General features: G+C 29.5%; 1 protein-coding gene across 4 annotated transcripts in view; it reads right to left on the bottom strand.

Annotated features, from left to right (window-relative positions):
* LOC144966127 (homeobox protein six1-like) overlaps positions 1-10,000 on the bottom strand; it is a 155,109-nt gene that overhangs the window by 29,461 nt on the left and 115,648 nt on the right. The window contains exon 1 of one of the 4 annotated variants that reach the window (XM_078902263.1): positions 9,024-10,000. This exon is cut by the window's right edge and continues 297 nt beyond it. The exons of the other annotated variants lie outside the window; for them this stretch is intronic. The gene's annotated coding sequence lies outside the window, so the exon portion shown is untranslated. The remainder of the gene's footprint in view (positions 1-9,023) is intronic. 4 annotated transcript variants of the gene reach the window in all.

The raw sequence follows: 10,000 nt of genomic DNA, 5'->3' as shown, positions 1-10,000 counted from the left end.
TCCTCCTCCTCCTGATCCTCCTCCTCCTCCTCCTCCTCCTCCTCCTATTTCCCCCTCCTTGCTCGTTCTCTTCTTCTTTCTTCTCTTCTTCTTCTTCTTCTTCTCTTCTCTTCTTCTTCTTCTTCTTCTTCTTCTTCTTCTTCTTCTTCTTCTTCTTCTTCTCTCTTCTTCTTCTTCTTCTTCTTCTTCTTCTTCTTTTCTTCTTCTTCTTCTTCTTCTTCTTCTTCTTCTTCTTCTTCTTCTTCTTCTTCTTCTTCTTCTTCTTCTTCTTCTTAGATCTTCTTTTTTTCTTTTTTTTTCTTGTCCTCCTCCTCCTCCTCCTCCGTCTCATTCTACTTCTTCTTCTTCTTCTTCTTCTCCTCTTCCTCCTCCTCCTCCTCCTCCGCCTCCTCCTCCTCCTCCTCCTCCTCCTCTCCTTCAGCTTCTTCGTCTATTATTCAGATTATTAAAACCAATACAGGACAGCGCTTCCTCCCTATTAGCTATTAAAGTTATCAAACACAAACTTGACTTCTGTGTTTACCATCGACAAACACATTACATAAATACGAGAGTGGGCGCCTTTGGGGTGCCGGTCCTCAGACATACCGTCTGTCCTTGAATAGGGATCTCCTTCAAGAGTCCTCGACTACCGACTGGGGGGCCCTATGTATACAAACAAAATGGGGGTTGCTGGAATATTCTGGACAAGCAGAGTTGTCAGTGATTTGTGATGCCAGAAAATAAAATTTAAAAAAATAAAAATAGTTTTGTAAATCTTAAATAGAGTCCAAGTTAAAATAATTGATAAAAAGTCGATGATTTTGCTTCACACTACATGATAATATCGCTGGGAAACTTCTCGAAAGGATCCACAGACTACTAGGTCCTGTATTCTCTATGAAAGGATCTATTTCAAGAAAGTTTGAATAGCCCTGTCATCAGACCAAGGCCTGCGTCGCAAGGATTACATTTTGAAAGATATGGTGAGATGCTTCCTCCCTCCTCCTCCTCCTTCTTCCTCCTCCTCCTCCTCTTCTTCTTCTTTTCTTCTTCTTCTTCTTCTTCTTCTTCTTCTTCTTCTTCTTTCTCCTTCTTCTTCTTCTTCTCCCTTCTTCTTTCTCTTCTTCTTCTTCTTCTTCTTCTTCCTTCTTCTTCTTCTTCTTCTTTCTTCTTCTCTTCTTCTTCTTCTTCTTCTTTCTTCTTCTTCTTCTTCTTTCTTCTTCTTCTTCTCTTCTTTCTTCTTCTTCTTCTTCTTCTTCTCTCTCCTTCTCCTTCTCCTCTCCTTCTTCTTCTTCTTTTCTTCTTCTTTCTTCTTCTTCTTCTTCTTCTTCTTCTTCTTCTTCTTCTTCTTCTTCTTCTTCTTCTTCTTCTTCTTCTTCTTCTTCAACCTTAGCCAAATTATGTTGATCAACCATTGTTGAACGAAACAATAACCGTCTATCCCCCACCCATCCACTACCCATCCATCCACCCATCCATCCATCCATCCATCCACCCATCCATCCATCCATCCATTCATATCCATCCACCTTTCCTAACCTTCCAGTCAAGTGGATGAAAGTAACAGAGAATTCAGACCAGCCCTAGATCGGCAAAGAAAACATTTCTTGATACGCCAACTGTCTGTCTAACTCACATTGTTTTTATAGACACTTGAATCGTTTAGGGGTTGTTTTCGAACTCGAGCCGTTTCTCATATCATCAGCATCCCGTTCTCTTTCTCTCTATTTCTCTCTTTCTATCCCTCTCTTCCTTTTTTCTGTCTTTTTTCACTCTATCTACTCCGTGTCTTTGTCGTCCATTTTAAGAATAGTTTGAATAATAATAATAATAATAATAATAATAATAATAATAATAATAATAAATAATAATAATAATGATAATAATAATAATAATAATAATATATAATAATAATAATAATAATAATAATATAATAATAATAATAATAATAATAATAATAATAATAATAATATAATAAATAATAATAATAATAATAATAATAATAATAATAATAATAATAATAATAATAATAATAATATAATAATATAATAATATTAATAATAATAAATAATAATATAATAATAATAATAATAATAATAATAATTAATAATAATAATAATAATAATAATAATAAAATAATATATGAATAATAATACAAATCAATAGATGTGGATGTGAGATTGTATTGTTATTAAGTATGGGCGTTCATTGAGGAGACTAAGAGTCTGATTCCGACAACCCCCCCTTCCCCACCCCCCCCCCCCCCCCCCCCCCCCCCTCACCCCACCAAAAAAAAGAATAAATAAATAAAAATAAAAACAAAACAAAACCAAAAAAAAAACAAAAAAACCCAAGAAAAAAAAAAATCCCTCAACTTTTCTAATTCTTATTATCTTGACTTTGAACTTAATTACTGTTCATCACCCAATAATTCACATTATGTAGATATTTATTTTGATATTTATCCATGTCAACAGTAAGTAAGACTTACCATTAAGAATAAAAACAAAATACAAAAACAAAACAAAACACTACATTACACAAGCTATCTTGATCTAGACGTCTAGTGTGGATGAAACAAAAAGAAAAAGAAAAAGGAGAGAAAAAGAGTTAGAAAAAAATACACTCTTTCCCTCATCCAAATTGGAGCTTGTAGCACGTACCACCAGAGACTAAAATACCAAAGGATAAGGTTTCCCTAGCCTTATCGAGTTTGTAGTAAATATCTTATCGTTTCTTATCTGATGGTATTCGTATGTACACATAGACGTATGCGTGTATATTTATTCCCCCCTCCATTTTTAAAGTTCTTGAATAGATAAATATAGACCAAAAAAGTTTGACGCTTAATAAAGAAATACGTGAAATGGGTGATAACTAGAACAACCATGCACTATGTGTAGATGGTAGAGTTGATTTCACGATGGACGACGGACGGCTAGTCGGATTGGGCGTTTCCGGTTGACTAGGAATTGCTGAGTGATTAGTATTTTCTTGTAACGTTTGACATTAGTGCCAAGCTTTGTTGCTTGTTTGTTGATTTTCTTTGTTGTTGTTGCTTTGGGGTTTTTTTTATATAGATATGTTTTGTTTATTTTTCCTTTAGTTTTAATTTTTAAAATGGGGGGGGGGGGGTCCCTTTCTTTTTGGTTGGGTTTTACGGGGATTTTTTTACGTAAATTTCAACGACAGTAGAAGGGAAGAAAATATTATACCATTATTGTTATTATTATTATTATTATTATTATTATTATTATTATTATTATTATTATATTATTATTATTATTTATTATTATTATTATTATTATTATTATATTATTATTATTATTATTATTATTATTATTATATATTATTATTTTATTACTATTATCATCATTACTATCAGTATTATTATTATCATTATTACTACTATTTTTATTACTTTTTTCCCCTAATACAAGATCTGTAACCTAACAATAATTGCCTATTTGGACAATAAAGATTATTATTATTATCATTATCATTATCATTATTATTATCATTATTATTATTATTATTTATTATTATTATTATTATTATTATTATTATTATTATTATTATTATTATTTATTATTATTATTATTATTATAAAAATTCTAGATTTACTATTACTAGATTTACTATTTTTACTATTTACTAGATTTATTATTATTATTATTATTATTATTATTATTATTATTATTATTATTATTATTATTATTATTATTATTATTATTATTATTATTAGTATCATCATCATCATCATTATTATTATTATTATTATTATTATTATTATTATTATTATTATTATTATTATTATTATTATTATAAAAATTCTAGATTTACAATTAAAGGCACACGATTAAAAAGGACGACAGAGAGGAATGGAGTGGAAAATATCTTAACTCTAGTTTCTCAAACAACATAAGTTCAGAAAATGTGTAATTCCGACTGTTTTGACTTTAAAATTAATAATTATTTGGATAGGGGGGGGGGGGGGGGGAAGGGGAGGGGAGGGATTCTTGTCCCACCCTACATAATCATAAGCGGAGCAGAGAAAGCGGATCACAAATTATGAGGTAAACCAAAAAAAAAAAAAAACATTTTTTTTTTTAATTAAATTCTAAAATGAAAATAAAATATAATATGTTTAAGAATAACACGGTATGTCAGCGTACATCATCAGCGTGTAGTCAGAACCAAGCGCCGTACACTATTATTATTATCATCATTACTATCAGTATTATTATTATCATTATTACTACTATTTTTATTACTTTTTCCCCCCTAATACAAGATCTGTAACCTAACAATAATTGCCTATTTGGACAATAAAGATTATTATTATTATCATTATTCATTATATTATTATTATTATTATTTAATTATTATTATTATTATTTATTTTTTTTTTTTTTTTAAAATTAAATTCTAAAATGAAAATAAAATATAATATGTTTAAGAATAACACGGTATGTCAGCGTACATCATCAGCGTGTAGTCAGAACCAAGCGCCGTACACTTTAAAGAAAACTTAGAAATTAGGTAAACAGTTTTCGCTCCTGTTGAAAAAGGGGTATAAATATAATTGACAGGCGTTAGAAATCTCATGCAGACACAATATTTAACGGATTATGGGTCGGAGGGATGTCAATTGATAGAACAGTTAAGAAAACGGTAGGCAGGGGCTATCTGTCGGTCTGAATGAATGAAGCCTGTAATCGTGAAAATACTAACGAAAGAGTGAACATGGAGAGGCTTCCTATTGGAGAACAATACAGACAATGGACGTTTCGGGTACAAACCCTTCGTCAGCACAACAATACACACACACACACACACCAAAATAAAAACAAAAAACGTGGAAAACAAATAATATAAAATGCAAAATAACTTGTATCATCTGTTGTACTCAATGGTGGTGGTTGGAGCATGAAATTGGATGAGAGCGAGGTGATCTTATTTGTAGGTCTGATGATCCAATTCGTTAGATGCTCATTGTTGTAAAATGAGATCTAAAAAAAAAAAATGACACAAAATATTGATTATTACCGACAGCAATGTTAAACTATGCCCACCAGTGGGTCCGGTCCGGAAGTCAGATCCATAGTCTCCTAGTCTGTGGTCAGACCTGAATATATGTACACGTTGTGTGCAATCATTTTCTATCTCTGGGTGTAACTTTGGAGATTTTGAAAGGTACGTCCTCGTATATTATTCAATGTATCCCACAATCCATTGTCTAAACAACTATGTATGTATGTAACTTTGGATTGAGCTAATTACAACTGCTGCTGCTCTGATAAAAAATGGTTAATGAAAGATACGAATAAAGAAATAAAGAAATAGGTAGATAAATAAACAAATACCTAAATAATAAAATAAATAAATAATAATTTATAAAGCAAGAAAAAAATACTAAAAGTATAAATACAAAATTACGAAAATCAGAAGTCGAGTTTTTAAATATATATAAATAAACACACACACACACACACACACACACACACACACACACACATACACAACCCTATATATATATATATATATATATATATATATATATATATATAGATGTATATATATATGAGTGTTGGTGGGTACTTGTAGGTACGAAAGTGCTCGATAATGATGAAAGTGCTTTCGTCCACGTCTTAATCACCACTAAACAAACAACACAACGGAAGTAAGGACACAAGACGGTAAACATCAATCTCAAAGGGAATAATTTTTTTCTGCGGACATTATGCCTACTGAAGACATGGATAAAAGCCACAGAAACATATGTTTTGGTCACATATAAGTGAGTGATACAATTTATATATATATATATATTATATATATATATATATATATATATATATATATATACACACACACACATGCGCGCGTGCCTCTGTGTGTGTGTGAGTGTGTGTGTGTGTGTGTGTGTGTGTGTGACACATTGTGTCATCATCTAACTGAAAATATTTAAACATTGCCATTTCATTATTTTAGCCTATTTATTTATTGTTTTTCAAATCATTTGTTAATAATTCTCTCCTAGTCCTACTAAACGTCATCTCCGAGCGCACAACACAACACATGGCAATATTTATAAAAGCAAGACATCTTACTAGATAAGAGTCAAACGCATTTCCTCTAAGTGTTTACTAAATCACACCAGCTGAAGACAAGAATGTTTACAGCCTTTGTGTAAATAAATCAAAATATTCTATACCGCTCAAGGGAAATATCTTTTCTGGCATACTCGGGGAAAAAATCCAAAAAAAAAAAAAAAACTGTATTTAAAATTTTGGCCAGAAAATTCATCCTTCAAATATCGATCGAATAAAATGACTTTCATCTTGCCAAAAAATCTCAAATCTGTGGATATATTTTAGCATGATGTGGGTCATATAAATTGATCAATATTTGAATGTCCATATTTCTGGCCAAAATGTATAAATACATGTTCTTATCAGAGTACAGCAATATTATCATAGCTGCTATCCTCACATCTAAGTCTAAGCAGTGAGCTGCTTATTCTACATTTATAGAAGAAGAAAAAAAAATCACTTACTTTACATTTTGGCCAGAAAATGTGTAGGCTTTAAATTTGGAAGAACTAAGAATCTTAAACCTGAGACTTCTTTGAAGTGTTTTTATTATTATTATATTATATTATTATTATTTATTATTATTTATTATTATTATTATTATTTATTATTATTTTTTGTTATTATTGTTATTATTATTTTATTATTTATTATTATTATATATTATATATTATTATTATTATTATTATTATTATTATTATTATTATATTATTATTATTATATTATTATTATTATTATTTATTATATTATTATTATTATTATTTTTATTATTATTATTATATTATTATTATTATTATTATATTATTATTATTATTATTATTATTATTATTATTATTATTATTATTATTATTATATTATTATTATTATTATTATTATTATTATTATTATTTTATTATTATTATTATTATTATTATTATTATTATATTATTTTATTATTATTATTATTATTATTTATTATTTATTATAGTATTAGTATATTATTATATTATTATTATTATTAGTTATATTATTATTATTATATATATTATTATTATTATTATTATTATTATTATTATTATTATTATTATTACTATATTTTATTATTATTATTATTATTATTATTATTATTATTATTATTACTATGATTATGTATTATTATATATTATTATTATTATTATGTTATTATTATTATTATTATTATTATTATTATTTTATTATTATTATTATTATTATTATTGATTAGTATTATTATTATTATTATTATTATTATTATTATTATTATTATTATTATATTATTATTATTATTATTATTATTATTATTATTAATATTATTATTATTATTATAGACTTCTTTGACGTCTCAAGTTTAAGATTTTCAGACAAGTTGAGCGTCATAATAATACATTTTAATTACTATCTAATATTCATTGTTATTTGAAGTGATATTTATAATAATGCCCAAAGTGACATAGATGTGTTTTGTTGTGAATGTGTATGGTAATGTATGGTGGGTGCATTCCAAAACACACATGGGATGAGTGTGTTAGTGATCACCTCTGACCTTTATCGTTTTTCCTTATGTTTTTGTAAGGTTTAGGCCCATTAACCCATTACCGGCGACACGGAATTCTTTATTCATTTACAAAGTCATGAAAACCATAGTCGTATATCTATCTACCTATCTACCTACCTACCTATCTACCGTGTAAATGACTTGTATACAGTTAATTAGTCGTTAAATATCAAAAGAGCAGTAACGAATACGATGTAAATTGGATTTTTGAATCCGTCTTGGCTACGTCCTGCCTACAGCCATCTAAGAAACGGGAGGGAATGTTAGAAATCAGACCTGCCAACTTGAAAATATAAAAATCCGTAATTTTTAGGAGATAAAAGTTGTAGTCGCTGTAGTTAACGTTAAAAATTAACATTTTATCCTCGCAAAGTGTAAACAATACTTCAAAATCCTGAAAGTGTTGTAATCTGACAGCAACTTCCATTTTCAATAAGTTTTAATCACTTAGAGATACTCGTGAAGTTCTCATATTGGCGCCAAGATTAAGTAATTCCACGATTTTATTATTTTTTTTTTTTTTGTAACAGGAGGGAAATCTGTTCGAAATTAACCACCAAAAACGTTGAAATATCCAAATTATAGTAAGTACGAATTTAAGAAGCAGTCGATCCAAATAGGTGTTCTTACTATTACTATTTACATTTATATTCATTTGGAGAAAAACAAATCAATGATCTATACAAACCATAATAAGAGATGTAGAAAAGTGCCAGAAGACAATAGAGAATAAAAATTTTTATTCTCTATTGTCTTCTGGCACTTTTCTACTCACTTCATCTCTTGTTGTTACCAACATAAGTGCCTGCTCCACTCACTTTTCTGAATTACAAACCATAATAACAATGCTGTTCTAGTCTTGTGGGGTTTTGTTTAAAAGCTCGCTGAAACTCACGAAAAAAAAATATGATGACGAGTCTCCAATTCTTCACTGACTTCTTGGTAAAAACTGTTCTATGAGATCAGGATTGGATTAAATAAATCAGACCCCGTCTTTGTCGTGTTAAAGGTTAAACGTTTTATTATAATATAATATATATCTACATCTTATACTTATAACAACTCATTCACTCTTTGTCCCTATTAAAACACGTGTCAGATAAGTGATATTTGACCAACTGATCATGCATGAGGTGTGCAAACAAATGAAATAGGTTATAGTCGAGTGTAGTGTGTAACATTCCATTCAATTTTACCAATTTGTCTATAGAATTTTCTTAGGTAGGTAGAAAAGGGTGAAATAAGACGATTTTGATTTTAACCGAAATCGGTATGTAGTTAATTTACTGTCCTCAAGGTCAGAGTCTACTGGGTCTGTCTACCAGACCTCCGGACACTGGGGTCCATGGAATTCCCAATATTGGTAATTAAAAAATCGTATAATATTTTTTTACCTGTGAGATCACGCCTGTATCCTGGCTAGGGTGTACCACGTGATGAATGAGTCACACAAGTCCGTTGGTTTTATTTTTAAATCCATCTTCAAATCATAATAAACACGTTGGTCGGACTAACAAGCCGGTTGGAATTCTATGAAATATCAATATGGTGGCCTCTCCCTCCCTTCACAGCCCAGACTCGCCTTGGTTCAAATCTCAAGGGTCTTTCCTTTCCACTCAAAGGTCTTGCTCGATTCTTTCATTTGTTTTAAAACTGACGATTGCAAATGTCAACTGACATAGAATGATGTAAACAAACAAATGGTGTGTAAAGCAATACCTACTGATGAATGACTCCACAGGTAAATTAATATAACATTCTGGAATAATATAACTACTCTCGGGTTTGTCGATGTAATACATACATATATATATAGATGTTAGTAGCCTAAACACTGAACACACATTTTGTTACAAGTTTGTTGGTTCCGATCATCTGAAGAAAATTCGTTGTGTTTTTCTTCGGAAATATCACAATATCGCAGTCATTTTGTTCTCAGATGTTTTCGATGGAAGTTAGAGATTCAAGCTTAAAGTTTATAAATTGTAAGGAAAATAAATTAAAAAATAATCGTCTTAATTCCAGTAAACAAACGTTTGCTGTTTTATATTACGTATGTTTCGGCGTCAAATCCGAGAGTTCTCCTCAGGAAATATCACAAAATTATTATTACACCAATCTGTCCTTCCGCTACAAACATGTGCTTGAAACCGGAGATGAATTACAAGAAGAAGGTCCCAGTTCACGTACGATGAAAGAAGATAGGAAATAAAGTAGTCCCAAGAAGAAGAATAATACTAATACAGTTCTACTCCGTAAAGAAGTCAACTACTACATGTGAAGCTAGTTAAGTAGGTAAAGAAACTTCACTCCGTCGAAATGAAATGTAATACGTACATAAGAATCTACTTCTTTTGTTTTGATTTTTGTC

Source organism: Berghia stephanieae, chromosome 1 (assembly GCF_034508935.2).
Source record: "Berghia stephanieae isolate SIO BIC M18660-M18661 chromosome 1, UCSD_Bste_1.3, whole genome shotgun sequence".
In the NCBI taxonomy this organism is placed as follows: Eukaryota; Metazoa; Mollusca; class Gastropoda; order Nudibranchia; family Aeolidiidae; genus Berghia; species Berghia stephanieae.
Note: the sequence above shows the minus strand (reverse complement) of the source record. Positions and strands in the feature narration are given on the sequence as shown.